The sequence below is a fragment of the Aulostomus chinensis genome, chromosome 4, assembly GCF_037954235.1.
Source record: "Aulostomus chinensis isolate RoL2024-O1b breed Wild chromosome 4, RoL_Achi_v1.0, whole genome shotgun sequence".
NCBI classification, from domain to species: domain Eukaryota; kingdom Metazoa; phylum Chordata; class Actinopteri; order Syngnathiformes; family Aulostomidae; genus Aulostomus; species Aulostomus chinensis.
Genome location: NC_141323.1, coordinates 21,979,647 through 22,006,607, shown reverse-complemented (window position 1 = coordinate 22,006,607; position 26,961 = coordinate 21,979,647). Strand labels below are relative to the sequence as shown.

Below are 26,961 nucleotides of genomic sequence, written 5' to 3'. Positions count from 1 at the left end.
AGAGAAAAGTACTGCATCTGCCATCTGTCTTCTTCAAATTAACCACTGCATGAAATTCCATTCCAAAGCTGCAGAGGGCCCTTCAAGAAAAGGTGTGTGAGGGAAGCTCGCTCATGCTGGTCCCCAAAGTCTCAAAGCGGCCCTTTCCTCACAATGAAACAAAAAAGCTTACAGCACCTGGTATTCCCAGGCGGTCTTCCATCCAAGTACTAACCAGGCCCGACCCTGCTAAGCTTCCGAGATCAGACGAGATCGGGCGTGTTCAGAGTGGTATGGCCGTAAGCCCTTGACTCTCACACACATGGGCTCCATATCCATTTCACTCACTTTACAACCTCAAAAAAAATGTGATTTGCAACAGCCTCAAGGCCTTTTTACACACCAAATAGTTGTCCTGTCAATACAAAGAAAAGAATGTTGATGTCATCTAGAGAAAAGTACTGCATCTGCCATCTGTCTACTTCAAATTAACCACTGCATGACATTCCATTCCAAAGCTGTGGAGGGCGCTTCAAGAAAAGGTGTGTGAGGGAAGCTCGCTCATGCTGGTCCCCAAACACTCAAAGCGGCCCTTTCCTCACAATGAAACAAAAAAGCTTACAGCACCTGGTATTCCCAGGCGGTCTTCCATCCAAGTACTAACCAGGCCCGACCCTGCTAAGCTTCCGAGATCAGACGAGATCGGGCGTGTTCAGAGTGGTATGGCCGTAAGCCCTTGACTCTCACACACATGGGCTCTATATCCATTTCACTCACTTTACAACCTCAAAAAAAATGTGATGTGCAACAGCCTCACGGTCTTTTTACACACCAAATAGTTGTCCTGTCAATACAAAGAAAAAAATGTTGATGTCATCTAGAGAAAAGTACTGCATCTGCAATCTGTCTACTTCAAATTACACACTGCATGACATTCCATTCGAAAGCTGTGGAGGGCACTTCAAGAAAAGGTGTGTGAGGGAAGCTCGCTCATGCTGGTCCCCAAAGACTCAAAGCTGCCCTTTCCTCACAAAGAAATAAAAAAGCTTACAGCACCTGGTATTCCCAGGCGGTCTTCCATCCAAGTACTAACCAGGCCCGACCCTGCTTAGCTTCCGAGATCAGACGAGATCGGGCGTGTTCAGAGTAGTATGGCCATAAGCCTTTGACTCTGACACACATGGGCTCTATATTCATTTCACACAATTTACAACCTCAGAAAAAAAGTGATGCGCAACAGCCTCAGGGTCTTTTCACACGCCAAATCGGTGTCCTGTCAATAAAACAAAAGAATGTTGATGTCATCGAGAGAAAAGTACTGCATCTGCCATCTGTCTTCTTCAAATTAACCACTGCATGAAATTCCATTCCAAAGCTGCAGAGGGCGCTTCAAGAAAAGGTGTGTGAGGGAAGCTCGCTCATGCTGGTCCCCAAAGACTCAAAGCGGCCCTTTCCTCACAATGAAACAAAAAAGCTTACAGCACCTGGTATTCCCAGGCGGTCTTCCATCCAAGTACTAACCAGGCCCGACCCTGCTAAGCTTCCGAGATCAGACGAGATCGGGTGTGTTCAGAGTGGTATGGCCGTAAGCCCTTGACTCTCACACACATGGGCTCTATATCCATTTCACTCACTTTACAACCTCAAAAAAAATGTGATGTGCAACAGCCTCACAGTCTTTTTACACACCAAATAGTTGTCCTGTCAATACAAAGAAAAGAATGTTGATGTCATCTAGAGAAAAGTACTGCATCTGCAATCTGTCTACTTCAAATTACACACTGCATAACATTCCATTCGAAAGCTGTGGAGGGCACTTCAAGAAAAGGTGTGTGAGGGAAGCTCGCTCATGCTGGTCCCCAAAGACTCAAAGCTGCCCTTTCCTCACAAAGAAATAAAAAAGCTTACAGCACCTGGTATTCCCAGGCGGTCTTCCATCCAAGTACTAACCAGGCCCGACCCTGCTTAGCTTCCAAGATCAGACGAGATCGGGCGTGTTCAGAGTAGTATGGCCATAAGCCTTTGACTCTGACACACATGGGCTCTATATCCATTTCACACAATTTACAACCTCAGAAAAAAAGTGATGCGCAACAGCCTCAGGGTCTTTTCACACGCCAAATCGGTGTCCTGTCAATAAAAGAAAAGAATGTTGATGTCATCTAGAGAAAAGTACTGCATCTGCCATCTGTCTACTTCAAATTATCATCTGCATGACATTCCATTCCAAAGCTGTGGAGGGCGCTTCAAGAAAAGGTGTGTGAGGGAAGCTCGCTCATGCTGGTCCCCAAACACTCAAAGCGGCCCTTTCCTCACAATGAAACAAAAAAGCTTACAGCACCTGGTATTCCCAGGCGGTCTTCCATCCAAGTACTAACCAGGCCCGACCCTGCTAAGCTTCCGAGATCAGACGAGATCGGGCGTGTTCAGAGTGGTATGGCCGTAAGCCCTTGACTCTCACACACATGGGCTCTATATCCATTTCACTCACTTTACAACCTCAAAAAAAATGTGATGTGCAACAGCCTCACGGTCTTTTTACACACCAAATAGTTGTCCTGTCAATACAACGAAAAAAATGTTGATGTCATCTAGAGAAAAGTACTGCATCTGCAATCTGTCTACTTCAAATTACACACTGCATGAAATTCCATTCCAAAGCTGCAGAGGGCGCTTCAAGAAAAGGTGTGTGAGGGAAGCTCGCTCATGCTGGTCCCCAAAGACTCAAAGCGGCCCTTTCCTCACAATGAAACAAAAAAGCTTACAGCACCTGGTATTCCCAGGCGGTCTTCCATCCAAGTACTAACCAGGCCCGACCCTGCTAAGCTTCCGAGATCAGACGAGATCGGGTGTGTTCAGAGTGGTATGGCCGTAAGCCCTTGACTCTCACACACATGGGCTCTATATCCATTTCACTCACTTTACAACCTCAAAAAAAATGTGATGTGCAACAGCCTCACAGTCTTTTTACACACCAAATAGTTGTCCTGTCAATACAAAGAAAAGAATGTTGATGTCATCTAGAGAAAAGTACTGCATCTGCAATCTGTCTACTTCAAATTACACACTGCATAACATTCCATTCGAAAGCTGTGGAGGGCACTTCAAGAAAAGGTGTGTGAGGGAAGCTCGCTCATGCTGGTCCCCAAAGACTCAAAGCTGCCCTTTCCTCACAAAGAAATAAAAAAGCTTACAGCACCTGGTATTCCCAGGCGGTCTTCCATCCAAGTACTAACCAGGCCCGACCCTGCTTAGCTTCCAAGATCAGACGAGATCAGGCGTGTTCAGAGTAGTATGGCCATAAGCCTTTGACTCTGACACACATGGGCTCTATATCCATTTCACACAATTTACAACCTCAGAAAAAAAGTGATGCGCAACAGCCTCAGGGTCTTTTCACACGCCAAATCGGTGTCCTGTCAATAAAAGAAAAGAATGTTGATGTCATCTAGAGAAAAGTACTGCATCTGCCATCTGTCTACTTCAAATTAACATCTGCATGACATTCCATTCCAAAGCTGTGGAGGGCGCTTCAAGAAAAGGTGTGTGAGGGAAGCTCGCTCATGCTGGTCCCCAAACACTCAAAGCGGCCCTTTCCTCACAATGAAACAAAAAAGCTTACAGCACCTGGTATTCCCAGGCGGTCTTCCATCCAAGTACTAACCAGGCCCGACCCTGCTAAGCTTCCGAGATCAGACGAGATCGGGCGTGTTCAGAGTGGTATGGCCGTAAGCCCTTGACTCTCACACACATGGGCTCTATATCCATTTCACTCACTTTACAACCTCAAAAAAAATGTGATGTGCAACAGCCTCACGGTCTTTTTACACACCAAATAGTTGTCCTGTCAATACAACGAAAAAAATGTTGATGTCATCTAGAGAAAAGTACTGCATCTGCAATCTGTCTACTTCAAATTACACACTGCATGACATTCCATTCGAAAGCTGTGGAGGGCACTTCAAGAAAAGGTGTGTGAGGGAAGCTCGCTCATGCTGGTCCCCAAACACTCAAAGCTGCACTTTCCTCACAATGAAACAAAAAAGCTTACAGCACTTGGTATTCCCAGGCGGTCTCCCATCCAAGTACTAACCAGGCCCAACCCTGCTTAGCTTCCGAGATCAGACGAGATCGGGCGTGTTCAGAGTGGTATGGCCGTAAGCTCTTGACTCTCACACACATGGGCTCTATATCCATTTCACACACTTTACAACCTCAGAAAAAAAGTGATGCGCAACAGCCTCAGGGTCTTTTCACACGCCAAATCGGTGTCCTGTCAATAAAACAAAAGAATGTTGATGTCATTGAGAGAAAAGTACTGCATCTGCCATCTGTCTACTTCAAATTAACCACTGCATGAAATTCCATTCCAAAGCTGCAGAGGGCCCTTCAAGAAAAGGTGTGTGAGGGAAGCTCGCTCATGCTGGTCCCCAAAGTCTCAAAGCGGCCCTTTCCTCACAATCAAACAAAAAAGCTTACAGCACCTGGTATTCCCAGGCGGTCTTCCATCCAAGTACTAACCAGGCCCGACCCTGCAAAGCTTCCGAGATCAGACGAGATCGGGCGTGTTCAGAGTGGTATGGCCATAAGCCCTTGACTCTCACACACATGGGCTCTATATCCATTTCACTCACTTTACAACCTCAAAAAAAATGTGATGTGCAACAGCCTCACAGTCTTTTTACACACCAAATAGTTGTCCTGTCAATACAAAGAAAAGAATGTTGATGTCATCTAGAGAAAAGTACTGCATCTGCAATCTGTCTACTTCAAATTACACACTGCATGACATTCCATCCGAAAGCTGTGTAGGGCGCTTCAAGAAAAGGTGTGTGAGGGAAGCTCGCTCATGCTGGTCCCCAAACACTCAAAGCTGCCCTTTCCTCACAATGAAACAAAAATGCTTACAGCACCTGGTATTCCCAGGCGGTCTCCCATCCAAGTACTAACCAGGGCCGACCCTGCTTAGCTTCCGAGATCAGACGAGATCGGGCGTGTTCAGAGTGGTATGGCCGTAAGCCCTTGACTATTACACACATGGGCTCTATATCCATTTCAAACAATTTACAACCTCAGAAAAAAAGTGAAGCGCAACAGCCTCAGGGTCTTTTCACACGCCAAATAGGTGTCCTGTCAATAAAAGAAAAGAATGTTGATGTCATCTAGAGAAAAGTACTGCATCTGCCATCTGTCTACTTCAAATTAACCACTGCATGACATTCCATTCCAAAGCTGTGGAGGGCGCTTCAAGAAAAGGTGTGTGAGGGAAGCTCGCTCATGCTGGTCCCCAAAGACTCAAAGCTGCCCTTTCCTCACAAAGAAATAAAAAAGCTTACAGCACCTGGTATTCCCAGGCGGTCTTCCATCCAAGTACTAACCAGGACCGACCCTGCTTAGCTTCCGAGATCAGACGAGATCGGGCGTGTTCAGAGTGGTATGGCCGTAAGCCCTTGACTCTGACACACATGGGCTCTATATCCATTTCACACAATTTACAACCTCAGAAAAAAAGTGATGCGCAACAGCCTCAGGGTCTTTTCACACGCCAAATACGTGTCCTGTCAATAAAAGAAAAGAATGTTGATGTCATCGAGAGAAAAGTACTGCATCTGCCATCTGTCTTCTTCAAATTAACCACTGCATGAAATTCCATTCCAAAGCTGCAGAGGGCCCTTCAAGAAAAGGTGTGTGAGGGAAGCTCGCTCATGCTGGTCCCCAAAGTCTCAAAGCGGCCCTTTCCTCACAATGAAACAAAAAAGCTTACAGCACCTGTTATTCCCAGGCGGTCTTCCATCCAAGTACTAACCAGGCCCGACCCTGCTAAGCTTCCGAGATCAGACGAGATCGGGCGTGTTCAGAGTGGTTATGGCCGTAAGCTATTGACTCTCACACACATGGGCTCTATATCCATTTCACACACTTTACAACCTCAGAAAAAAAGTGATGCGCAACAGCCTCAGGGTCTTTTCACACGCCAAATCGGTGTCCTGTCAATAAAACAAAAGAATGTTGATGTCATCGAGAGAAAAGTACTGCATCTGCCATCTGTCTTCTTCAAATTAACCACTGCATGAAATTCCATTCCAAAGCTGCAGAGGGCCCTTCAAGAAAAGGTGTGTGAGGGAAGCTCGCTCATGCTGGTCCCCAAAGTCTCAAAGCGGCCCTTTCCTCACAATGAAACAAAAAAGCTTACAGCACCTGGTATTCCCAGGCGGTCTTCCATCCAAGTACTAACCAGGCCCGACCCTGCTAAGCTTCCGAGATCAGACGAGATCGGGCGTGTTCAGAGTGGTATGGCCGTAAGCCCTTGACGCTCACACACATGGGCTCTATATCCATTTCACTCACTTTACAACCTCAAAAAAAATGTGATGTGCAACAGCCTCACGGCCTTTTTACACACCAAATAGTTGTCCTGTCAATACAAAGAAAAGAATGTTGATGTCATCGAGAGAAAAGTACTGCATCTGCAATCTGTCTACTTCAAATTACACACTGCATGACATTCCATTCGAAAGCTGTGGAGGGCACTTCAAGAAAAGGTGTGTGAGGGAAGCTCGCTCATGCTGGTCCCCAAACACTCAAAGCTGCCCTTTCCTCACAAAGAAATAAAAAAGCTTACAGCACCTGGTATTCCCAGGCGGTCTTCCATCCAAGTACTAACCAGGCCCGACCCTGCTTAGCTTCCAAGATCAGACGAGATCGGGCGTGTTCAGAGTAGTATGGCCATAAGCCTTTGACTCTGACACACATGGGCTCTATATCCATTTCACACAATTTACAACCTCAGAAAAAAAGTGATGCGCAACAGCCTCAGGGTCTTTTTACACGCCAAATCGGTGTCCTGTCAATAAAAGAAAAGAATGTTGATGTCATCTAGAGAAAAGTACTGCATCTGCCATCTGTCTACTTCAAATTAACCACTGCATGACATTCCATTCCAAAGCTGTGGAGGGCGCTTCAAGAAAAGGTGTGTGAGGGAAGCTCGCTCATGCTGGTCCCCAAAGACTCAAAGCGGCCATTTCCTCACAATGAAACAAAAAAGCTTACAGCACCTGGTATTCCCAGGCGGTCTTCCATCCAAGTACTAACCAGGCCCGACCCTGCTAAGCTTCCGAGATCAGACGAGATCGGGCGTGTTCAGAGTGGTATGGCCGTAAGCCCTTGACTCTCACACACATGGGCTCTATGTCCATTTCACTCACTTTACAACCTCAAAAAAATTGTGATGTGCAACAGCCTCACGGTCTTTTTACACACCAAATAGTTGTCCTGTCAATACAACGAAAAAAATGTTGATGTCATCTAGAGAAAAGTACTGCATCTGCAATCTGTCTACTTCAAATTACACACTGCATGACATTCCATTCGAAAGCTGTGGAGGGCACTTCAAGAAAAGGTGTGTGAGGGAAGCTCGCTCATGCTGGTCCCCAAAGACTCAAAGCTGCACTTTCCTCACAATGAAACAAAAAAGCTTACAGCACCTGGTATTCCCAGGCGGTCTCCCATCCAAGTACTAACCAGGCCAAACCCTGCTTAGCTTCCGAGATCAGACGAGATCGGGCGTGTTCAGAGTGGTATGGCCGTAAGCTCTTGACTCTCACACACATGGGCTCTATATCCATTTCACACACTTTACAACCTCAGAAAAAAAGTGATGCGCAACAGCCTCAGGGTCTTTTCACACGCCAAATCGGTGTCCTGTCAATAAAACAAAAGAATGTTGATGTCATTGAGAGAAAAGTACTGCATCTGCCATCTGTCTACTTCAAATTAACCACTGCATGACATTCCATTCCAAAGCTGTGGAGGGCGCTTCAAGAAAAGGTGTGTGAGGGAAGCTCGCTCATGCTGGTCCCCAAAGACTCAAAGCTGCCCTTTCCTCACAAAGAAATAAAAAAGCTTACAGCACCTGGTATTCCCAGGCGGTCTTCCATCCAAGTACTAACCAGGCCCGACCCTGCTTAGCTTCCGAGATCAGACGAGATCGGGCGTGTTCAGAGTGGTATGGCCGTAAGCCCTTGACTCTCACACACATGGGCTCTATATCCATTTCACTCACTTTACAACCTCAAAAAAAATGTGATGTGCAACAGACTCACGGTCTTTTTACACACCAAATAGTTGTCCTGTAAATACAAAGAAAAAAATGTTGATGTCATCTAGAGAAAAGTACTGCATCTGCAATCTGTCTACTTCAAATTACACACTGCATGACATTCCATTCAAAAGCTGTGGAGGGCACTTCAAGAAAAGGTGTGTGAGGGAAGCTCGCTCATGCTGGTCCCCAAAGACTCAAAGCTGCCCTTTCCTCACAAAGAAATAAAAAAGCTTACAGCACCTGGTATTCCCAGGCGGTCTTCCATCCAAGTACTAACCAGTCCCGACCCTGCTTGGCTTCCGAGATCAGACGAGATCGGGCGTGTTCAGAGTAGTATGGCCATAAGCCTTTGACTCTGACACACATGGGCTCTATATCCATTTCACACAATTTACAACCTCAGAAAAAAAGTGATGCGCAACAGCCTCAGGGTCTTTTCACACGCCAAATCGGTGTCCTGTCAATAAAAGAAAAGAATGTTGATGTCATCTAGAGAAAAGTACTGCATCTGCCATCTGTCTACTTCAAATTAACCACTGCATGACATTCCATTCCAAAGCTGTGGAGGGCGCTTCAAGAAAAGGTGTGTGAGGGAAGCTCGCTCATGCTGGTCCCCAAACACTCAAAGCTGCCCTTTCCTCACAATGAAACAAAAAAGCTTACAGCACCTGGTATTCCCAGGCGGTCTCCCATCCAAGTACTAACCAGGACCAACCCTGCTTAGCTTCCGAGATCAGACGAGATCAGGCGTGTTTTTTTTTTTTTTTGTCTTTTATTATCAAAAATACATCATACATTTTTACCAACTGTACATTCTTATTTACATGACAAAATTTAACAATTATATAAAAAATAAATTCCTTCAGGAAAGAAATCTTACCAAAAAAAACCCCCACCCTTGATACACCTCGAACTTGATGACAACACCATCAGAGTTTTTTTTTTTTTTTTTTTTTTTTTTTTTTTTTAATTAAGTTAAATTTAGACAAATAAACCAACACTATGTGCCTACAGCCACTGGAGCAATGCAGGTCATTCCAAAAAAAAATAAATAAAAATTAAAGAGAGACAAAAAAAAACTCATGGGACTAAAAAGAACAAATTCCTGTCGTGAAGTGTCACACACACAAATTTTTTTTTTTTTTTTTTTTTTTTTTTATAAATGAAATTTTATCAAAATGAAATGTTAAACACACCAAAAACATAAACCACCCAATTTGCTCACCCCTTTATTAAATTTGAAAAATACTTTGCTTTATAAAAAAAAAGAGACTACTTAGCTGGGAATTTGAAGAGAAAACATACCATTGTCAATCTTGTTTATTTCAATTTTGCCATTTGCTATGTTGAAAAATGTGTTTTTCCTGCAGAAAGTGTTTTCAAAAATATCCTTGTCCATGTCATGTAAGATTTGTAGGTGCGTCAAGAGTGTTGTGTAAAAAACCCCAAATATGTTTATTTTCTTCTTTTCATAGAGAGCGTAGTTTCTAGTTGTCCATATTGATTTTTTTGCAAAAGTGAGTATGGTATTTATGAGAGTCCTGTTCTGATCCTTTTGTTTCAGTGTTGTACCAAAGAGAAGAGTCCATGTCCATAGTGTTTCATCTGTCAAACTGAAATTGCAGTGCTCTTGCAGTAGCATCCTGATGAAATTCCTGAATTTATCCGATTCCTTGCAGTTGATGAATAGATGCTCCTGGTCTTCCGGTTCTTTATTGCAGATTTGGCATGTCCTACTGTAGTTTTCCTTATTAATCTGGTGTAATTTGATTCCTGTGAAAATTCTCCTGTGTCTGATATTGAATTCTAGCTTGAAAGTATTGCTGTCCATGTAAGGTATGTTAAGGTTTTGCCAGATTTTTCCTATCGGTATTCCCTTGAATAATTGTGCCCAGTGTTTTTCTGCTTTTGGAGTGCGTTTCATTGAGTTAATCCCTATGGTGTACCAGTCCTTTGTTTTCACCTGTGACAGCTCTTTCCCTGTGTACTGTGTGACAAGCTCAAGCGGTGGGAGTTCGGGGTCTGCTCTCGATTTGTCCGTGATGATTAAGTTTCTCCACAGTGAGGTTATGTTTCTGTTGATTTTGTTACCTAGTCCATTTAGGTAATCCTTTCTGCACGGTGTCCCTGTTTTTTTGAGTTGGGTTGTGACTTTCCTGAGACTGAACAGACCCCTTTCCCCCACCACTTGACCGACCCTTGTTATATTATGTTGCTGAAGTGCCCTGCATTTAAGTGTCCTACCATTGTGTGTGAAAAAGGTGCTTTCGAGAAAAGGTAACTGCAGCACATGACTTTTCTGACTGCACTTAGGCCTGAGGTGGGGCAGGAATTTGCCCCATGCCTCTAGCACCTCCTGGTAGAACATCGGTAGCGAGCCATGGCTTTTCCCAGGAAGGAGGTGATAAAGAGGGAGTTTCTCCCCCTCCCCGTACTCAGCCAGGTAGCCCGCCATTGTGTCCTCCCAGGGGTACTGCCTGTTCGAATCGAGAAAATTTCTAACTAATTTGGCCCTGAGTGCATCTTTTTTTGCACTGATGTCAATTAGTCCTAATCCCCCCTCCCTTTTATTAGCAATTATCACCCGATGAGCGATCGAATTTCCCTTTCCCCTCCAAAGGAAGGAGGAGATCGCTTCATTGAGCGAATTTAGTGCCCACTGCGGTAGCTCACAGGCCCCCAAAACATGATTAATTTTTGACAGTATTAAGGCATTGATGACAATTACCTTTCCTCTCAGGCTTAAACCCCTACTTCTCCATAAATTAAGTGTATTTTCTACCTTTTTTACAAGTTCTCTCCACCCTAAGTCCCTGGCTTCCCCTTCATTTTTACCAATGTATACACCCAGTATTTTCCTGTATTCTTTAGTGCTAAAACCCCAATTATTTTTTAAACTATTTTTACCGAATTCCATCATTTCTGACTTATTTCTGTTAACCTTAGCTCCTGATGCTTTTTCATATCTTTCTAGATGTTTTATAATATAATTTAAATTTTCTTCATTTTTAAACATTATATTGATATCATCCGCAAATTGTGCTATTTTAACGACTTTGTCTCTATATGTTTTTATACCTATAATATTCTTATCATTCATTATACTTAAAGCTAGTGGCTCAGCAACAATACTGTATAAAAGAGCTGAAAGCGGGCATCCTTGCCTTACCGATCTTTTTAATTTGATCTTTTCTGTTAGTTGTCCATTTATCTTTATTTGACTGTATGCGTTATCGTATAATAATTTAATCCATTTAATAAAGCCTTCACCGTATCCAAATCTTTTTAAAGTTTTATATAAGAAAAGATGTTCTACTCTGTCGAATGCTTTCTCCAAATCAATTCCGAGCAGATACCCCCCCTGTGCTGCCATTGTCCTGACGGTATCCTTTATTGTAAGGATCGTATCTATGATGTCTCTATCTGGTATGCCGTATGCCTGTGTATTACCAATAATGGTTCCTATTGTAAGTTTAAGCCTGTTTGCCAGTGTTTTGGTCAGTATCTTGTAATCTGTATTGAGTAAACTTATTGGTCTATAGTTTGTTATATCCTGTTTTGAACCTTTATTTTTGTAGATAAGTGAAATTATTCCTGCAGTGAATGTATTGGATGTTCTCTGTTCCCGTTCCATTGAGTGGTACAATGACAGCAACAGGGGAGCTATCTGCTCTTTGAAACAAATATAAAATTCTGCTGTTAAACCATCTACCCCTGGACTTTTGTTTTTATTTAAGCTATCTATTGCCATCTTTATCTCATTAATAGTAATTTGTGCATCAGACCATTCCTTATCCTCCACTGAAATACTAGTTTGGATATTTGATAACAACTTGTCTACCTCTTCGCTATTGCTATATCCATTATCAAATAATTCTTTATAAAACTCTGTAGTTACTCTTAGTATATTTTCTTGATCGTCATATTCTTTTCCAGTTATATCGTTGATTTTTTCTATTATAGTTTTGTTTTGTTTTTGCTTTTCGAGCCCCAAAAAATATGCGGTGCATTTTTCTCCTTCTACTAAATTTTTAACTCTGCTTCTTATCATTGCACCTCTGCATTTTATTTTTTCTATGTTTCCTAGTTTTGCTTTATATAATTCATAGTTTTCTGTGTTTCTGTTAGGTTCTTTATCAAATAATGCTATTTCATGATTGATTAATTTTCTTAGTCGATTTTCTTCCAGCTCCTCTCTCCACTTTTTCTCTTTACTATAATTTATACTACTTCTTTTAATTCTTTGCTTTAGAATTTCCCACTTTTCTATAAAATTATTTTCTATTTTCATTTCAATTTTTGCATAATCAAGCAGTTTTGTGATTTTTTTAACGTAAGTTGAATCTGCCAGGAGGCTGGAGTTGAGGCACCAGGTACCTCCCCCCCTGAAACCTCCTGCAGCACCCAAGTAACACTCAATTGTTGCGTGATCACTCCATGCGTTATAATTATATTGTATTTTATTGATCTGTTTTGTTGCTTCAGGGGCCGCTAGACATAAATCTATTCTGGCTTGTTTCATTTTTCCCTGCACAACCTGTCTTCTGGAGTACTCTTTCTTGAATGGGTTGTGAATTCTCCATACATCTGTCAAATTGTGAATATTCATTAAATTATATAGCTCAGTTCTGCTTGTGTCATTCTTGTATACATTGTTAATTGATATATCATCCTTAGTTAATGCGATATTGAAATCTCCTATTATTATGGTTCTATGATCTATCCATCTGCTTATACTATTTAGAAACATTTTCCTTTCCTTTTCACAGTTACTGGCATATATGTTAACAATTCTGTATGTTCTATTGTTTATGCAAACATCTATAATAAGTATTCTACCTTTCTTGTCATGATATATTAACTTGCTATTGGTACTTATAGTCTTTTTTACTAAAATAGCTACGCCACAAGATTTACTTGTGCCGTTGCTAAAAAAGACATCTCCTTCCCACATTTTGCTTGCTGCCGCCACGCTATCCCCTTCCCACCTTGTCTCCTGTAAGCAGAGAATGTCACACTTGCTTTTAAGTAAAATGGCGGTCATCCTGCCATAAGTGCGGAGTCCATTGACATTAAGGGAGTGCAGCAGAAACATGGTCAGACCAAAAAAACCTTTAAACAGCCAATTTTCCCTCAAGATTTTTTACCTCTCCCTCCTTCTTTCTTCTGTTTTTTCTTCATCGCAGCATCTTTTATTGAGGTGTGCTTTTTCCGAATATTTTTTATTGTGGCAAAGTCCATTTCCGAGTCACTGTTTGATCTACTCTGAGGAGGGAAGGTGGAGGGCACATTTAAGGTAGGTACCCTGGTGGATGTGGCTGCCGCCGGCTGCAATTCTCTTGGGGTATCCCCCACCTCCATTGATTCCAGGAGTTGAGAAGGCTCCGGCTCCTTTTCGGACCCGTTTCCTCCTCCATCCTTTCCTCTCTGCTGTGGGCCTGAGTCAGTGCTCATGTCATTCAGACTTGAACCAAGCCTTGTGCCTGGGCTCTGCACCACTTTAGGAGGGCTCTGGGTTCTCTGAGGGGCGTAACCCTCACCGGCAGCCTGCTTGGCGGCGCCACTACCCACCTCGTCATCTTCCTCCTCATCCTCCGTTCCTCCCTCACTTAAACCTTCCATCTCACTGTACAGCTCCTCAGATCCAGATTCCACCACAATATCCTCCTCACTATAATTACAATTACATTCATCAATTTTGTTCCAACACACCTCACATTTCTGTATCTTATTAGGTTTCCTGTTGCACTCCCTTGCATAATGCCCCTGGACACCACACTTATGGCAGGAGAACTCAGGACAGTCCCTTAGGATGTGCCCCGGCTGGAGGCACATCCTACACACCCTAGCCTGCCTATCATGTATGACCCTGAAATATTCCGGTCCCATTGCTGTGTCAAACCGTGCTGAATAAGGCAGAGATTGGACTTTATCTGTAAACTTTACTTTGAGAAACCGCGTCCCATCAGCAATTTGCGTACCCGGCCACATCCTCCTCCTTATAGTTGATGCAGCTGAGACTCCCCACCCTTCTAGCTTTTGTAAAATTTCCTCATCTCTGATGTAAGCTGGTAAGCTTAAAAAAGAAACCATGAGTTCATCATTACACAGATCTTTGACATGCACTGTGTTGTCCCCAATTTTGAAACCATCTAGGATTCTCTCTTTCCCTTTGATGTGTGACATGGTAATTTCATATTTCTGCGGCCCTGTCGCCCTACAGGCTATTAAACCTCCACACAGTGCTCTTATGCATCTCATTAATTCGAGAACTGGGACTTCATCCTGCCCAGTTACCTCGACACTGACCGTCAGTTCTCTGTCATACTTGTGGTCGCCACCCGCAGATTTCGCCGCTCCATGTCGCTGCTGCAGCTGCCTTTCCCCACCAGACGCCGCATCTCTTTCCGCCGCCAATTCTCTCTCACTCTCCGCCGCCTCTCCAGTAGCTCCTCGCTGCCCAGGTCTTCTCGGAACCACGTCTTCAGCTCTGTTCTTCAGGCCACCAACTCTCGTTGCCTGTGGACCGGCTCCAGCGCTCATCTCCTCTGAATCAGCCGCTGCTCGCCGTCTTTCCCCCGCTGTCGCTGCGGAAGCCGCTCTCGCATTTCCCTCCGGCAGTTTTCCTTCCGACTTCTTCATGTTTCGTTTCTGATTGTTTCTTTTAACAAGCAACCATTTTTCATTTTCTTCACCTGTTTGTGCGTTTATGTCAAGTCCGTTTTCCATGCTCGTAATCTGAAATCCGTTTGCAGAGTTCAAATCCATTTGGTCCGTCCGAAAGTTTTCCATTAGGAAAAAAAAACTCATATTGACCTCCCCCGATCAGTATAAAAACTGTCGGGGGGAAAAAATGTTCACTCTAAAAACGAACCAAAAATGCACGGAAAATAAGGAAGAACAATGAAAAAGGCTGAAAAAAAACGAAAGAAATGGGAAAAGCGGAGTCCGCGACCTCCGTGTGTCGTGCTGTCAGCGTACCGTCTGATTGGCGCATGCGTGTTCAGAGTGGTATGGCCGTAAGCTCTTGACTCTCACACACATGGGCTCTATATCCATTTCACTCACTTTACAACCTAAAAAAAAATGTGATGTGCAACAGCCTCACGGTCTTTTTACACACCAAATAGTTGTCCTGTCAATACAAAGAAAAAAATGTTGATGTCATCTAGAGAAAAGTACTGCATCTGCAATCTGTCTACTTCAAATTACACACTGCATGACATTCCATTCGAAAGCTGTGGAGGGCACTTCAAGAAAAGGTGTGTGAGGGAAGCTCGCTCATGCTGGTCCCCAAAGACTCAAAGCTGCCCTTTCCTCACAAAGAAATAAAAAAGCTTACAGCACCTGGTATTCCCAGGCGGTCTTCCATCCAAGTACTAACCAGGCCCGACCCTGCTTGGCTTCCGAGATCAGACGAGATCGGGCGTGTTCAGAGTAATATGGCCATAAGCCTTTGACTCTGACACACATGGGCTCTATATCCATTTCACACAATTTACAACCTCAGAAAAAAAGTGATGCGCAACAGCCTCAGGGTCTTTTCACACGCCAAATCGGTGTCCTGTCAATAAAAGAAAAGAATGTTGATGTCATCGAGAGAAAAGTACTGCATCTGCCATCTGTCTTCTTCAAATTAACCACTGCATGAAATTCCATTCCAAAGCTGCAGAGGGCGCTTCAAGAAAAGGTGTGTGAGGGAAGCTCGCTCATGCTGGTCCCCAAAGACTCAAAGCGGCCATTTCCTCACAATGAAACAAAAAAGCTTACAGCACCTGGTATTCCCAGGCGGTCTTCCATCCAAGTACTAACCAGGCCCGACCCTGCTAAGCTTCCGAGATCAGACGAGATCGGGCGTGTTCAGAGTGGTATGGCCGTAAGCCCTTGACTCTCACACACATGGGCTCTATATCCATTTCACTCACTTTACAACCTCAAAAAAAATGTGATGTGCAACAGCCTCACGGTCTTTTTACACACCAAATAGTTGTCCTGTCAATACAAAGAAAAAAATGTTGATGTCATCTAGAGAAAAGTACTGCATCTGCAATCTGTCTACTTCAAATTACACACTGCATGACATTCCATTCGAAAGCTGTGGAGGGCACTTCAAGAAAAGGTGTGTGAGGGAAGCTCGCTCATGCTGGTCCCCAAACACTCAAAGCTGCCCTTTCCTCACAATGAAACAAAAAAGCTTACAGCACCTGGTATTCCCAGGCGGTCTCCCATCCAAGTACTAACCAGGCCCGACCCTGCTTAGCTTCCGAGATCAGACGAGATCGGGCGTGTTCAGAGTGGTATGGCCGTAAGCCCTTGACTCTGACACACATGGGCTCTATATCCATTTCACACAATTTACAACCTCAGAAAAAAAGTGAAGCGCAACAGCCTCAGGGTCTTTTCACACGCCAAATAGGTGTCCTGTCAATAAAAGAAAAGAATGTTGATGTCATCTAGAGAAAAGTACTGCATCTGCCATCTGTCTACTTCAAATTAACCACTGCATGACATTCCATTCCAAAGCTGTGGAGGGCGCTTCAAGAAAAGGTGTGTGAGGGAAGCTCGCTCATGCTGGTCCCCAAAGACTCAAAGCTGCCCTTTCCTCACAATGAAACAAAAAAGCTTACAGCACCTGGTATTCCCAGGCGGTCTCCCATCCAAGTACTAACCACGCCCAACCCTGCTTAGCTTCCAAGATCAGAAGGGATCGGGCGTGTTCAGCGTAGTATGGCCGTAAGCCTTTGACTCTGACACACATGGGCTCTATATCCATTTCACACAATTTACAACCTCAGAAAAAAAGTGATGCGCAACAGCCTCATGGTCTTTTCACACGCCAAATCGGTGTCCTGTCAATAAAAGAAAAGAATGTTGATGTCATCTAGAGAAAAGTACTGCATCTGCCATCTGTCTACTTCAAATTAACCACTGCATGACATTCCATTCCAAAGCTGTGGAGGGCGCTTCAAGAAAAGTTGTGTGAGGGAAGCTCGCTCATGCTGGTCCCCAAACACTCAAAGCTGCCCTTTCCTCACAATGAAACAAAAAAGCTTACAGCACCTGGTATTCCCAGGCGGTCTCCCATCCAAGTACTAACCAGGCCCAACCCTGCTTAACTTCCGAGATCAGACGAGATCGGGCGTGTTCAGAGTGGTATGGCCGTAAGCTCTTGACTCTCACACACATGAGCTCTATATCCATTTCACACACTTTACAACCTCAGAAAAAAAGTGATGCGCAACAGCCTCAGGGTCTTTTCACACGCCAAATCGGTGTCCTGTCAATAAAACAAAAGAATGTTGATGTCATTGAGAGAAAAGTACTGCATCTGCCATCTGTCTTCTTCAAATTAACCACTGCATGAAATTCCATTCCAAAGCTGCAGAGGGCCCTTCAAGAAAAGGTGTGTGAGGGAAGCTCGCTCATGCTGGTCCCCAAAGTCTCAAAGCGGCCCTTTCCTCACAATCAAACAAAAAAGCTTACAGCACCTGGTATTCCCAGGCGGTCTTCCATCCAAGTACTAACCAGGCCCGACCCTGCTAAGCTTCCGAGATCAGACGAGATCGGGCGTGTTCAGAGTGGTATGGCCGTAAGCCCTTGACTCTCACACACATGGGCTCTATATCCATTTCACTCACTTTACAACCTCAAAAAAAATGTGATGTGCAACAGCCTCACAGTCTTTTTACACACCAAATAGTTGTCCTGTCAATACAAAGAAAAGAATGTTGATGTCATCTAGAGAAAAGTACTGCATCTGCAATCTGTCTACTTCAAATTACACACTGCATGACATTCCATCCGAAAGCTGTGTAGGGCGCTTCAAGAAAAGGTGTGTGAGGGAAGCTCGCTCATGCTGGTCCCCAAACACTCAAAGCTGCCCTTTCCTCACAATAAAACAAAAAAGCTTACAGCACCTGGTATTCCCAGGCGGTCTCCCATCCAAGTACTAACCAGGCCCGACCCTGCTTAGCTTCCGAGATCAGACGAGATCGGGCGTGTTCAGAGTGGTATGGCCGTAAGCCCTTGACTCTGAAACACATGGGCTCTATATCCATTTCACACAATTTACAACCTCAGAAAAAAAGTGAAGCGCAACAGCCTCACGGTCTTTTCACACGCCAAATAGGTGTCCTGTCAATAAAAGAAAAGAATGTTGATGTCATCTAGAGAAAAGTACTGCATCTGCCATCTGTCTACTTCAAATTAACCACTGCATGACATTCCATTCCAAAGCTGTGGAGGGCGCTTCAAGAAAAGTTGTGTGAGGGAAGCTCGCTCATGCTGGTCCCCAAACACTCAAAGCTGCCCTTTCCTCACAATGAAACAAAAAAGCTTACAGCACCTGGTATTCCCAGGCGGTCTCCCATCCAAGTACTAACCAGGCCCAACCCTGCTTAACTTCCGAGATCAGACGAGATCGGGCGTGTTCAGAGTGGTATGGCCGTAAGCTCTTGACTCTCACACACATGAGCTCTATATCCATTTCACACACTTTACAACCTCAGAAAAAAAGTGATGCGCAACAGCCTCTGGGTCTTTTCACACGCCAAATCGGTGTCCTGTCAATAAAACAAAAGAATGTTGATGTCATTGAGAGAAAAGTACTGCATCTGCCATCTGTCTTCTTCAAATTAACCACTGCATGAAATTCCATTCCAAAGCTGCAGAGGGCCCTTCAAGAAAAGGTGTGTGAGGGAAGCTCGCTCATGCTGGTCCCCAAAGTCTCAAAGCGGCCCTTTCCTCACAATGAAACAAAAAAGCTTACAGCACCTGGTATTCCCAGGCGGTCTTCCATCCAAGTACTAACCAGGCCCGACCCTGCTAAGCTTCCGAGATCAGACGAGATCGGGCGTGTTTTTTTTTTTTTGTCTTTTATTATCAAAAATACATCATACATTTTTACCAACTGTACATTCTTATTTACATGACAAAATTTAACAATTATATAAAAAAAATAAATTCCTTCAGGAAAGAAATCTTACCAAAAAAAAAACCCCCACCCTTGATACACCTCGAACTTGATGAAAACACCATCAGAGTTTTTTTTTTTTTGTTTTTTTAATTAAGTTAAATTTAGACAAATAAACCAACACTATGTGCCTACAGCCACTGGAGCAATGCAGGTCATTCCAAAAAAAAATAAATAAAAATTAAAGAGAGACAAAAAAAACTCATGGGACTAAAAAGAACAAATTCCTGTCGTGAAGTGTCACACACACAATTTTTTTTTTTTAAATGAAATTTTATCAAAATGAAATGTTAAACACACCAAAAACATAAACCACCCAATTTGCTCACCCCTTTATTAAATTTGAAAAATACTTTGCTTTATAAAAAAAAAAGAGACTACTTAGCTGGGAATTTGAAGAGAAAACATACCATTGTCAATCTTGTTTATTTCAATTTTGCCATTTGCTATGTTGAAAAATGTGTTTTTCCTGCAGAAAGTGTTTTCAAAAATATCCTTGTCCATGTCATGTAAGATTTGTAGGTGCGTCAAGAGTGTTGTGTAAAAAACCCCAAATATGTTTATTTTCTTCTTTTCATAGAGAGCGTAGTTTCTAGTTGTCCATATTGATTTTTTTGCAAAAGTGAGTATGGTATTTATGAGAGTCCTGTTCTGATCCTTTTGTTTCAGTGTTGTACCAAAGAGAAGAGTCCATGTCCATAGTGTTTCATCTGTCAAACTGAAATTGCAGTGCTCTTGCAGTAGCATCCTTATGAAATTCCTGAATTTATCCGATTCCTTGCAGTTGATGAATAGATGCTCCTGGTCTTCCGGTTCTTTATTGCAGATTTGGCATGTCCTACTGTAGTTTTCCTTATTAATCTGGTGTAATTTGATTCCTGTGAAAATTCTCCTGTGTCTGATATTGAATTCTAGCTTGAAAGTATTGCTGTCCATGTAAGGTATGTTAAGGTTTTGCCAGATTTTTCCTATCGGTATTCCCTTGAATAATTGTGCCCAGTGTTTTTCTGCTTTTGGAGTGCGTTTAATTGAGTTAATCCCTATGGTGTACCAGTCCTTTGTTTTCACCTGTGACAGCTCTTTCCCTGTGTACTGTGTGACAAGCTCAAGCGGTGGGAGTTCGGGGTCTGCTCTCGATTTGTCCGTGATGATTAAGTTTCTCCACAGTGAGGTTATGTTTCTGTTGATTTTGTTACCTAGTCCATTTAGGTAATCCTTTCTGCACGGTGTCCCTGTTTTTTTGAGTTGGGTTGTGACTTTCCTGAGACTGAACAGACCCCTTTCCCCCACCACTTGACCGACCCTTGTTATATTATGTTGCTGAAGTGCCCTGCATTTAAGTGTCCTACCATTGTGTGTGAAAAAGGTGCTTTCGAGAAAAGGTAACTGCAGCACATGACTTTCTGACTGCACTTAGGCCTGAGGTGGGGCAGGAATTTGCCCCATGCCTCTAGCACCTCCTGGTAGAACATCGGTAGCGAGCCATGGCTTTTCCCAGGAAGGAGGTGATAAAGAGGGAGTTTCTCCCCCTCCCCGTACTCAGCCAGGTAGCCCGCCATTGTGTCCTCCCAGGGGTACTGCCTGTTCGAATCGAGAAAATTTCTAACTAATTTGGCCCTGAGTGCATCTTTTTTTGCACTGATGTCAATTAGTCCTAATCCCCCCTCCCTTTTATTCGCAATTATCACCCGATGAGCGATCGAATTTCCCTTTCCCCTCCAAAGGAAGGAGGAGATCGCTTCATTGAGCGAATTTAGTGCCCACTGCGGTAGCTCACAGGCCCCCAAAACATGATTAATTTTTGACAGTATTAAGGCATTGATGACAATTACCTTTCCTCTCAGGCTTAAACCCCTACTTCTCCATAAATTAAGTGTATTTTCTACCTTTTTTACAAGTTCTCTCCACCCTAAGTCCCTGGCTTCCCCTTCATTTTTACCAATGTATACACCCAGTATTTTCCTGTATTCTTTAGTGCTAAAACCCCAATTATTTTTTAAACTATTTTTACCGAATTCCATAATATAATTTAAATTTTCTTCATTTTTAAACATTATATTGATATCATCCGCAAATTGTGCTATTTTAACGACTTTGTCTCTATATGTTTTTATACCTATAATATTCTTATCATTCATTATACTTAAAGCTAGTGGCTCAGCAACAATACTGTATAAAAGAGCCGAAAGCGGGCATCCTTGCCTTACCGATCTTTTTAATTTGATCTTTTCTGTTAGTTGTCCATTTATCTTTATTTGACTGTATGCGTTATCGTATAATAATTTAATCCATCTAATAAAGCCTTCACCGTATCCAAATCTTTTTAAAGTTTTATATAAGAAAAGATGTTCTACTCTGTCGAACGCTTTCTCCAAATCAATTCCGAGCAGATACCCCCCCTGTGCTGCCATTGTCCTGACGGTATCCTTTATTGTAAGGATCGTATCTATGATGTCTCTATCTGGTATGCCGTATGCCTGTGTATTACCAATAATGGTTCCTATTGTAAGTTTAAGCCTGTTTGCCAGTGTTTTGGTCAGTATCTTGTAATCTGTATTGAGTAAACTTATTGGTCTATAGTTTGTTATATCCTGTTTTGAACCTTTATTTTTGTAGATAAGTGAAATTATTCCTGCAGTGAATGTATTGGATGTTCTCTGTTCCCGTTCCATTGAGTGGTACAATGACAGCAACAGGGGAGCTATCTGCTCTTTGAAACAAATATAAAATTCTGCTGTTAAACCATCTACCCCTGGACTTTTGTTTTTATTTAAGCTATCTATTGCCGTCTTTATCTCATTAATAGTAATTTGTGCATCAGACCATTCCTTATCCTCCACTGAAATACTAGTTTGGATATTTGATAACAACTTGTCTACCTCTTCGCTATTGCTATATCCATTATCAAATAATTCTTTATAAAACTCTGTAGTTACTCTTAGTATATTTTCTTGATCGTCATATTCTTTTCCAGTTATATCGTTGATTTTTTCTATTATAGTTTTGTTTTGTTTTTGCTTTTCGAGCCCCAAAAAATATGCGGTGCATTTTTCTCCTTCTACTAAATTTTTAACTCTGCTTCTTATCATTGCACCTCTGCATTTTATTTTTTCTATGTTTCCTAGTTTTGCTTTATATAATTCATAGTTTTCTGTGTTTCTGTTAGGTTCTTTATCAAATAATGCTATTTCATGATTGATTAATTTTCTTAGTCGATTTTCTTCCAGCTCCTCTCTCCACTTTTTCTCTTTACTATAATTTATACTACTTCTTTTAATTCTTTGCTTTAGAATTTCCCACTTTTCTATAAAATTATTTTCTATTTTCATTTCTATTTTTGCATAATCAAGCAGTTTTGTGATTTTTTTAACGTAAGTTGAATCTGCCAGGAGGCTGGAGTTGAGGCACCAGGTACCTCCCCCCCTGAAACCTCCTGCAGCACCCAAGTAACACTCAATTGTTGCGTGATCACTCCATGCGTTATAATTATATTGTATTTTATTGATCTGTTTTGTTGCTTCAGGGGCCGCTAGACATAAATCTATTCTGGCTTGTTTCATTTTTCCCTGCACAACCTGTCTTCTGGAGTACTCTTTCTTGAATGGGTTGTGAATTCTCCATACATCTGTCAGATTGTGAATAGTCATTAAATTATATAGCTCAGTTCTGCTTGTGTCATTCTTGTATACATTATTAATTGATATATCATCCTTAGTTAATGCGATATTGAAATCTCCTATTATTATGGTTCTATGATCTATCCATCTGCTTATACTATTTAGAAACATTTTCCTTTCCTTTTCACAGTTACTGGCATATATGTTAACAATTCTGTATGTTCTATTGTTTATGCAAACATCTATAATAAGTATTCTACCTTTCTTGTCATGATATATTAACTTGCTATTGGTACTTATAGTCTTTTTTACTAAAATAGCTACGCCACAAGATTTACTTGTGCCGTTGCTAAAAAAGACATCTCCTTCCCACATTTTGCTTGCTGCCGCCACGCTATCCCCTTCCCACCTTGTCTCCTGTAAGCAGAGAATGTCACACTTGCTTTTAAGTAAAATGGCGGTAATCCTGCCATAAGTGCAGTCCATTGACATTAAGGGAGTGCAGCAGAAACATGGTCAGACCAAAAAAACCTTTAAACAGCCAATTTTCCCTCAAGATTTTTTACCTCTCCCTCCTTCTTTCTTCTGTTTTTTCTTCATCGCAGCATCTTTTATTGAGGTGTGCTTTTTCCGAATATTTTTTATTGTGGCAAAGTCCATTTCCGAGTCACTGTTTGATCTACTCTGAGGAGGGAAGGTGGAGGGCACATTTAAGGCAGGTACCCTGGTGGATGTGGCTGCGGAAGCCGCTCTCGCATTTCCCTCCGGCAGTTTTCCTTCCGACTTCTTCATGTTTCGTTTCTGATTGTTTCTTTTAACAAGCAACCATTTTTCATTTTCTTCACCTGTTTGTGCGTTTATGTCAAGTCCGTTTTCCATGCTCGTAATCTGAAATCCGTTTGCAGAGTTCAAATCCATTTGGTCCGTCCGAAAGTTTTCCATTAGGAAAAAAAAAAACTCAAATTGACCTCCCCCGATCAGTATAAAAACTGTCGGGGGGAAAAAATGTTCACTCTAAAAACGAACCAAAAATGCACGGAAAATAAGGAAGAACAATGAAAAAGGCTGAAAAAAACGAAAGAAATGGGAAAAGCGGAGTCCGCGACCTCCGTGTGTCGTGCTGTCAGCGTACTGTCTGATTGGCGCATGCGTGTTCAGAGTGGTATGGCCGTAAGCCCTTGACTCTTACACACATGGGCTCTATATCCATTTCACTCACTTTACAACCTCAGAAAAATGTGAAGCGCAAAAGCCTCAGGGTCTTTTCACACGCCAAATAGGTGTCCTGTAAATAAAAGAAAAGAATGTTGATGTCATCTAGAGAAAAGTACTGCATCTGCCATCAGTCTACTTCAAATTACACGCTGCATGACATTCAATTTCAAAGCTGCAGAAAGGCACTTCAAGAAAAGGTGTGTGAGGGAAGCTCGCTCATGCTGGTCCCCAAACACTCAAAGCTGCCCTTTCCTCACAAAGAAACAAAAAAGCTTACAGCACCTGGTATTCCCAGGCGGTCTCCCATCCAAGTACTAACCAGGCCTGACCCTGCTTAGCTTCCGAGATCAGACGAGATCGGGCGTGTTCATAGTGGTATGGCCGTAAGCCCTTGACTCTGACACACATGGGCTCTATATCCATTTCACACACTTTACAACCTCAGAAAAAAAGTGATGCGCAAAAGCCTCAGGGTCTTTTCACACGCCAAATAGGTGTCCTGTCAATAAAAGAAAAGAATGTTGATGTCATCGAGAGAAAAGTACTGCATCTGCCATATGTCTTCTTCAAATTAACCACTGCATGACATTCCATTCCAAAGCTGCAGAGGGCGCTTCAAGAAAAGGTGTGTGAGGGAAGCTCGCTCATGCTGGTCCCCAAACACTCAAAGCTGCCCTTTCCTCACAAAGAAACAAAAAAGCTTACAGCACCTGGTATTCCCAGGCGGTCTCCCATCCAAGTACTAACCAGGCCCGACCTTGCTTAGCTTCCGCGATCAGACGAGTTCAGACTGGTATGGCCGTAAGCCCCTGATTCTGACACACATGGGCTCTATATCCATTTCACTCACTTTACAACCTCAGAAAAAAAGTGACGTGCAACAGCCTCACGGTCTTTTCACACGCCAAATAGGTGTCCTGTCAATACAAAGAAATGAATGTTGATGTCATCTAGAGAAAAGTACTGCATCTGCAATCTGTCTACTTCAAATTACACGCTGCATGACATTCAATTTCAAAGCTGCAGAAAGGCGCTTCAAGAAAAGGTGTATGAAGGAAGCTCGCTCATGCTGGTCCCCAAAGACTCAAAGCTGCCCTTTCCTCAAGCTGAAGTTAAAAGAATTGCAAATTAATCCTTCACAGGTACTTGTTCACAGAGATGGATGAAATAAAAATTGAATATATTCTAGTATTATAAAAATACAATGAACAAAACTATTAGCAATGAGTAAGAGGATTTTCAAAACAAAACAAACAGTGTCTTTCTTGGTTCTGAACTTTCGTTTCACTGAAAATAAAAATCTTTTTTAGTTAGATAGTTTCACATAAAATACCCTCAAGTCATCCTTAACACCTCAATTGTAAGGAAAAAAAGTTTCCTCTACAAAAGATAACCCTTTTGTTTTTTTTAAATATACATCATATTTAATCCCTTTCAGAATCCTTAAGTTACCTTCTAAAACGGTATTCTTTAATTTACAACAACTAAAACTCAATATTTTACCTGTGGGCACACACACATTCATATGAAACACCTTAAATTTAATTTTTACCTGTTTCAGGCCTGTTTATTGAAGCTCGTGTGCGGTCGGGGCTTCACAACTGTAATGGCCGCTTCACTCGCAGCTGAGCACACAATAAAAGCAAGTGCATGTGTATGTTAGTCCTCACAAATCCAGGGTTTTATTAGAAGGGGGAGAACGGGAATGGAGGATGAGAGTCTGAATGGTAATGGCAATGGCGCTGGCAGTCACAATCCAAACACTCACACGCAATGGCGGGACAGCGAAAGTCACGAAGAAGAAAACACAGCAGGACAGGGCACAGCAGAACAGCAGAGCCATCGGATGGAAACCCGTCTCTCTCTCTCCAATGTCCGTCTCCTTCAAGCATATTATCTTAATTTAGCCACAATTATCAAACATTATCTCGTGTCGAATTCGCATTACCTTTACTTTCGCTCCAAACATATTACAACGCTAAAGCTACGATCTGCAGGCACATTAGCACGGAATGCTATCCCTAGCTAGCACGTCGCTAACCATGTACACATCCAGTCTCTTTTCACTATAACAGTTCGATAAAGCGCAAATACAGGCATAAATATTCACCTCTCGAAGGTCACACAGAAGTTTACATCAGGACCACCAGTCGTCGACCTCCAAAATAAACTTAAATGCTCTCCACACAAACGATGCCTCCCCTCTTAACTCTCTGATCATTGCCTCTGTTTCTCTCCCCATGCGCGCTAACTACTCACCTCACAAACCTGCGCCACTAGTCCCACCCCTTACACAGTAACTTTCCTCTCATTGGCTTTTGCGGTCTTAATACACCCAAAGATAAGACAGGAATGAAATGATTGACAGGTAACAATTGAGGTTACATATAAACACGGCTTCTTCCCCTCTCCTTATTCTCAGATCACTGATCTTTTCCAGACTCAGAGAACTTAAAGACCTTTATATGAATTTATTTTTTAACTGTAAATAGTTTTACTTTTTAAATGTTACATATTATATTTATGCTTTTAACCTGCTCACATTATAACCAATTTTAACGATCATGAACTCTATTTATTTTTGAACTTTTTAACACATCTTTTTATGCTTTTTATGCGATGTAATTTATTTGATTTTTGTACAGGGCTACGTGTTGTATGATAACAAGAGTGTATATTGTTTACAATGTGTTACAGTCAATGGGTGGCACGGTGGTACCGTTGTTAACAGTGTCGCCTCAAAGCAAGTTCAAGTCCTGGCTCGAGCACAGGTTCTTTCTGTGTGGTGTGTGCATGTTCTCTCCGTGCCTGCGTGGGTATTCTGTCTGCAATGGACTGGCTACCTGTCCAGGGTTAAACCTGCCTCTCACCTGAAAGCCACTGGGAAAGGCTCCAGCCTCCCCCTGCAACCCTTAACAGAAATAAGCTGGGATGCATGGAAGTATAGAAAGCGGATACAATGAAGCGCATACAAATTTTTCGAATGCATGAAAAAGTCTCACCTTTTGTTTTTTTCATATTGGTTAGTTTGGAAGCATGGAATTTCTGACAAAGCCTAAGTTTGTATTGTTTATTCA

The 26,961-nt window shown here is 42.5% G+C and overlaps 1 long non-coding RNA gene, 26 other non-coding genes and 4 pseudogenes across 27 annotated transcripts; all 31 read right to left on the bottom strand.

The window, feature by feature from the left end:
- Nucleotides 1–165: 165 nt before the first annotated feature.
- LOC147263545 (5S ribosomal RNA) lies at nucleotides 166–284 on the bottom strand. The gene has a single exon (XR_015113727.1). It is a non-coding gene; the product is annotated as a 5S ribosomal RNA (ribosomal RNA).
- A 310-nt stretch (nucleotides 285–594) lies between these two features.
- LOC147263544 (5S ribosomal RNA) lies at nucleotides 595–713 on the bottom strand. Its single transcript, XR_015113726.1, has one exon. It is a non-coding gene; the product is annotated as a 5S ribosomal RNA (ribosomal RNA).
- A 310-nt stretch (nucleotides 714–1,023) lies between these two features.
- Nucleotides 1,024–1,142, bottom strand: LOC147263543 (5S ribosomal RNA). The gene has a single exon (XR_015113424.1). It is a non-coding gene; the product is annotated as a 5S ribosomal RNA (ribosomal RNA).
- Nucleotides 1,143–1,451: 309 nt separating this feature from the next.
- On the bottom strand, nucleotides 1,452–1,570 carry LOC147263542 (5S ribosomal RNA). Its single transcript, XR_015113253.1, has one exon. It is a non-coding gene; the product is annotated as a 5S ribosomal RNA (ribosomal RNA).
- Nucleotides 1,571–1,880: 310 nt separating this feature from the next.
- On the bottom strand, nucleotides 1,881–1,999 carry LOC147263541 (5S ribosomal RNA). The gene has a single exon (XR_015114588.1). It is a non-coding gene; the product is annotated as a 5S ribosomal RNA (ribosomal RNA).
- A 309-nt stretch (nucleotides 2,000–2,308) lies between these two features.
- Nucleotides 2,309–2,427, bottom strand: LOC147263540 (5S ribosomal RNA). The gene has a single exon (XR_015113725.1). It is a non-coding gene; the product is annotated as a 5S ribosomal RNA (ribosomal RNA).
- A 310-nt stretch (nucleotides 2,428–2,737) lies between these two features.
- On the bottom strand, nucleotides 2,738–2,856 carry LOC147263539 (5S ribosomal RNA). Its single transcript, XR_015113252.1, has one exon. It is a non-coding gene; the product is annotated as a 5S ribosomal RNA (ribosomal RNA).
- Nucleotides 2,857–3,166: 310 nt separating this feature from the next.
- LOC147263538 (5S ribosomal RNA) lies at nucleotides 3,167–3,285 on the bottom strand. The gene has a single exon (XR_015115207.1). It is a non-coding gene; the product is annotated as a 5S ribosomal RNA (ribosomal RNA).
- A 309-nt stretch (nucleotides 3,286–3,594) lies between these two features.
- LOC147263537 (5S ribosomal RNA) lies at nucleotides 3,595–3,713 on the bottom strand. Its single transcript, XR_015113724.1, has one exon. It is a non-coding gene; the product is annotated as a 5S ribosomal RNA (ribosomal RNA).
- Nucleotides 3,714–4,023: 310 nt separating this feature from the next.
- LOC147263536 (5S ribosomal RNA) lies at nucleotides 4,024–4,142 on the bottom strand. Its single transcript, XR_015112992.1, has one exon. It is a non-coding gene; the product is annotated as a 5S ribosomal RNA (ribosomal RNA).
- A 309-nt stretch (nucleotides 4,143–4,451) lies between these two features.
- On the bottom strand, nucleotides 4,452–4,570 carry LOC147263535 (5S ribosomal RNA; annotated as a pseudogene).
- Nucleotides 4,571–4,880: 310 nt separating this feature from the next.
- LOC147263534 (5S ribosomal RNA) lies at nucleotides 4,881–4,999 on the bottom strand. The gene has a single exon (XR_015113220.1). It is a non-coding gene; the product is annotated as a 5S ribosomal RNA (ribosomal RNA).
- Nucleotides 5,000–5,308: 309 nt separating this feature from the next.
- LOC147263533 (5S ribosomal RNA) lies at nucleotides 5,309–5,427 on the bottom strand. The gene has a single exon (XR_015113416.1). It is a non-coding gene; the product is annotated as a 5S ribosomal RNA (ribosomal RNA).
- A 309-nt stretch (nucleotides 5,428–5,736) lies between these two features.
- LOC147263532 (5S ribosomal RNA) lies at nucleotides 5,737–5,856 on the bottom strand (annotated as a pseudogene).
- A 309-nt stretch (nucleotides 5,857–6,165) lies between these two features.
- On the bottom strand, nucleotides 6,166–6,284 carry LOC147263531 (5S ribosomal RNA). Its single transcript, XR_015113723.1, has one exon. It is a non-coding gene; the product is annotated as a 5S ribosomal RNA (ribosomal RNA).
- Nucleotides 6,285–6,594: 310 nt separating this feature from the next.
- On the bottom strand, nucleotides 6,595–6,713 carry LOC147263530 (5S ribosomal RNA). Its single transcript, XR_015114587.1, has one exon. It is a non-coding gene; the product is annotated as a 5S ribosomal RNA (ribosomal RNA).
- Nucleotides 6,714–7,022: 309 nt separating this feature from the next.
- Nucleotides 7,023–7,141, bottom strand: LOC147263529 (5S ribosomal RNA). Its single transcript, XR_015113721.1, has one exon. It is a non-coding gene; the product is annotated as a 5S ribosomal RNA (ribosomal RNA).
- Nucleotides 7,142–7,451: 310 nt separating this feature from the next.
- Nucleotides 7,452–7,570, bottom strand: LOC147263528 (5S ribosomal RNA). Its single transcript, XR_015113134.1, has one exon. It is a non-coding gene; the product is annotated as a 5S ribosomal RNA (ribosomal RNA).
- Nucleotides 7,571–7,879: 309 nt separating this feature from the next.
- LOC147263527 (5S ribosomal RNA) lies at nucleotides 7,880–7,998 on the bottom strand. Its single transcript, XR_015115621.1, has one exon. It is a non-coding gene; the product is annotated as a 5S ribosomal RNA (ribosomal RNA).
- A 310-nt stretch (nucleotides 7,999–8,308) lies between these two features.
- LOC147263526 (5S ribosomal RNA) lies at nucleotides 8,309–8,427 on the bottom strand (annotated as a pseudogene).
- Nucleotides 8,428–15,415: 6,988 nt separating this feature from the next.
- Nucleotides 15,416–15,534, bottom strand: LOC147263525 (5S ribosomal RNA). The gene has a single exon (XR_015114909.1). It is a non-coding gene; the product is annotated as a 5S ribosomal RNA (ribosomal RNA).
- Nucleotides 15,535–15,843: 309 nt separating this feature from the next.
- LOC147263524 (5S ribosomal RNA) lies at nucleotides 15,844–15,962 on the bottom strand. Its single transcript, XR_015113720.1, has one exon. It is a non-coding gene; the product is annotated as a 5S ribosomal RNA (ribosomal RNA).
- A 310-nt stretch (nucleotides 15,963–16,272) lies between these two features.
- On the bottom strand, nucleotides 16,273–16,391 carry LOC147263523 (5S ribosomal RNA). Its single transcript, XR_015113362.1, has one exon. It is a non-coding gene; the product is annotated as a 5S ribosomal RNA (ribosomal RNA).
- Nucleotides 16,392–16,700: 309 nt separating this feature from the next.
- Nucleotides 16,701–16,819, bottom strand: LOC147263522 (5S ribosomal RNA). Its single transcript, XR_015115228.1, has one exon. It is a non-coding gene; the product is annotated as a 5S ribosomal RNA (ribosomal RNA).
- Nucleotides 16,820–17,128: 309 nt separating this feature from the next.
- LOC147263521 (5S ribosomal RNA) lies at nucleotides 17,129–17,247 on the bottom strand. Its single transcript, XR_015114911.1, has one exon. It is a non-coding gene; the product is annotated as a 5S ribosomal RNA (ribosomal RNA).
- Nucleotides 17,248–17,556: 309 nt separating this feature from the next.
- LOC147263520 (5S ribosomal RNA) lies at nucleotides 17,557–17,675 on the bottom strand. Its single transcript, XR_015113719.1, has one exon. It is a non-coding gene; the product is annotated as a 5S ribosomal RNA (ribosomal RNA).
- Nucleotides 17,676–17,985: 310 nt separating this feature from the next.
- Nucleotides 17,986–18,104, bottom strand: LOC147263519 (5S ribosomal RNA). The gene has a single exon (XR_015113351.1). It is a non-coding gene; the product is annotated as a 5S ribosomal RNA (ribosomal RNA).
- A 309-nt stretch (nucleotides 18,105–18,413) lies between these two features.
- Nucleotides 18,414–18,532, bottom strand: LOC147263518 (5S ribosomal RNA). Its single transcript, XR_015113795.1, has one exon. It is a non-coding gene; the product is annotated as a 5S ribosomal RNA (ribosomal RNA).
- Nucleotides 18,533–24,154: 5,622 nt separating this feature from the next.
- LOC147263517 (5S ribosomal RNA) lies at nucleotides 24,155–24,273 on the bottom strand. Its single transcript, XR_015114238.1, has one exon. It is a non-coding gene; the product is annotated as a 5S ribosomal RNA (ribosomal RNA).
- A 309-nt stretch (nucleotides 24,274–24,582) lies between these two features.
- On the bottom strand, nucleotides 24,583–24,691 carry LOC147263516 (5S ribosomal RNA; annotated as a pseudogene).
- A 540-nt stretch (nucleotides 24,692–25,231) lies between these two features.
- LOC147263515 (uncharacterized) lies at nucleotides 25,232–26,123 on the bottom strand. Its single transcript, XR_015112628.1, has 3 exons — nucleotides 25,995–26,123; nucleotides 25,653–25,766; nucleotides 25,232–25,509 (listed from the first exon to the last, which is right to left on the bottom strand). It is a non-coding gene; the product is annotated as an uncharacterized LOC147263515 (long non-coding RNA).
- Between the last annotated feature and the right edge of the window lie 838 nt (nucleotides 26,124–26,961).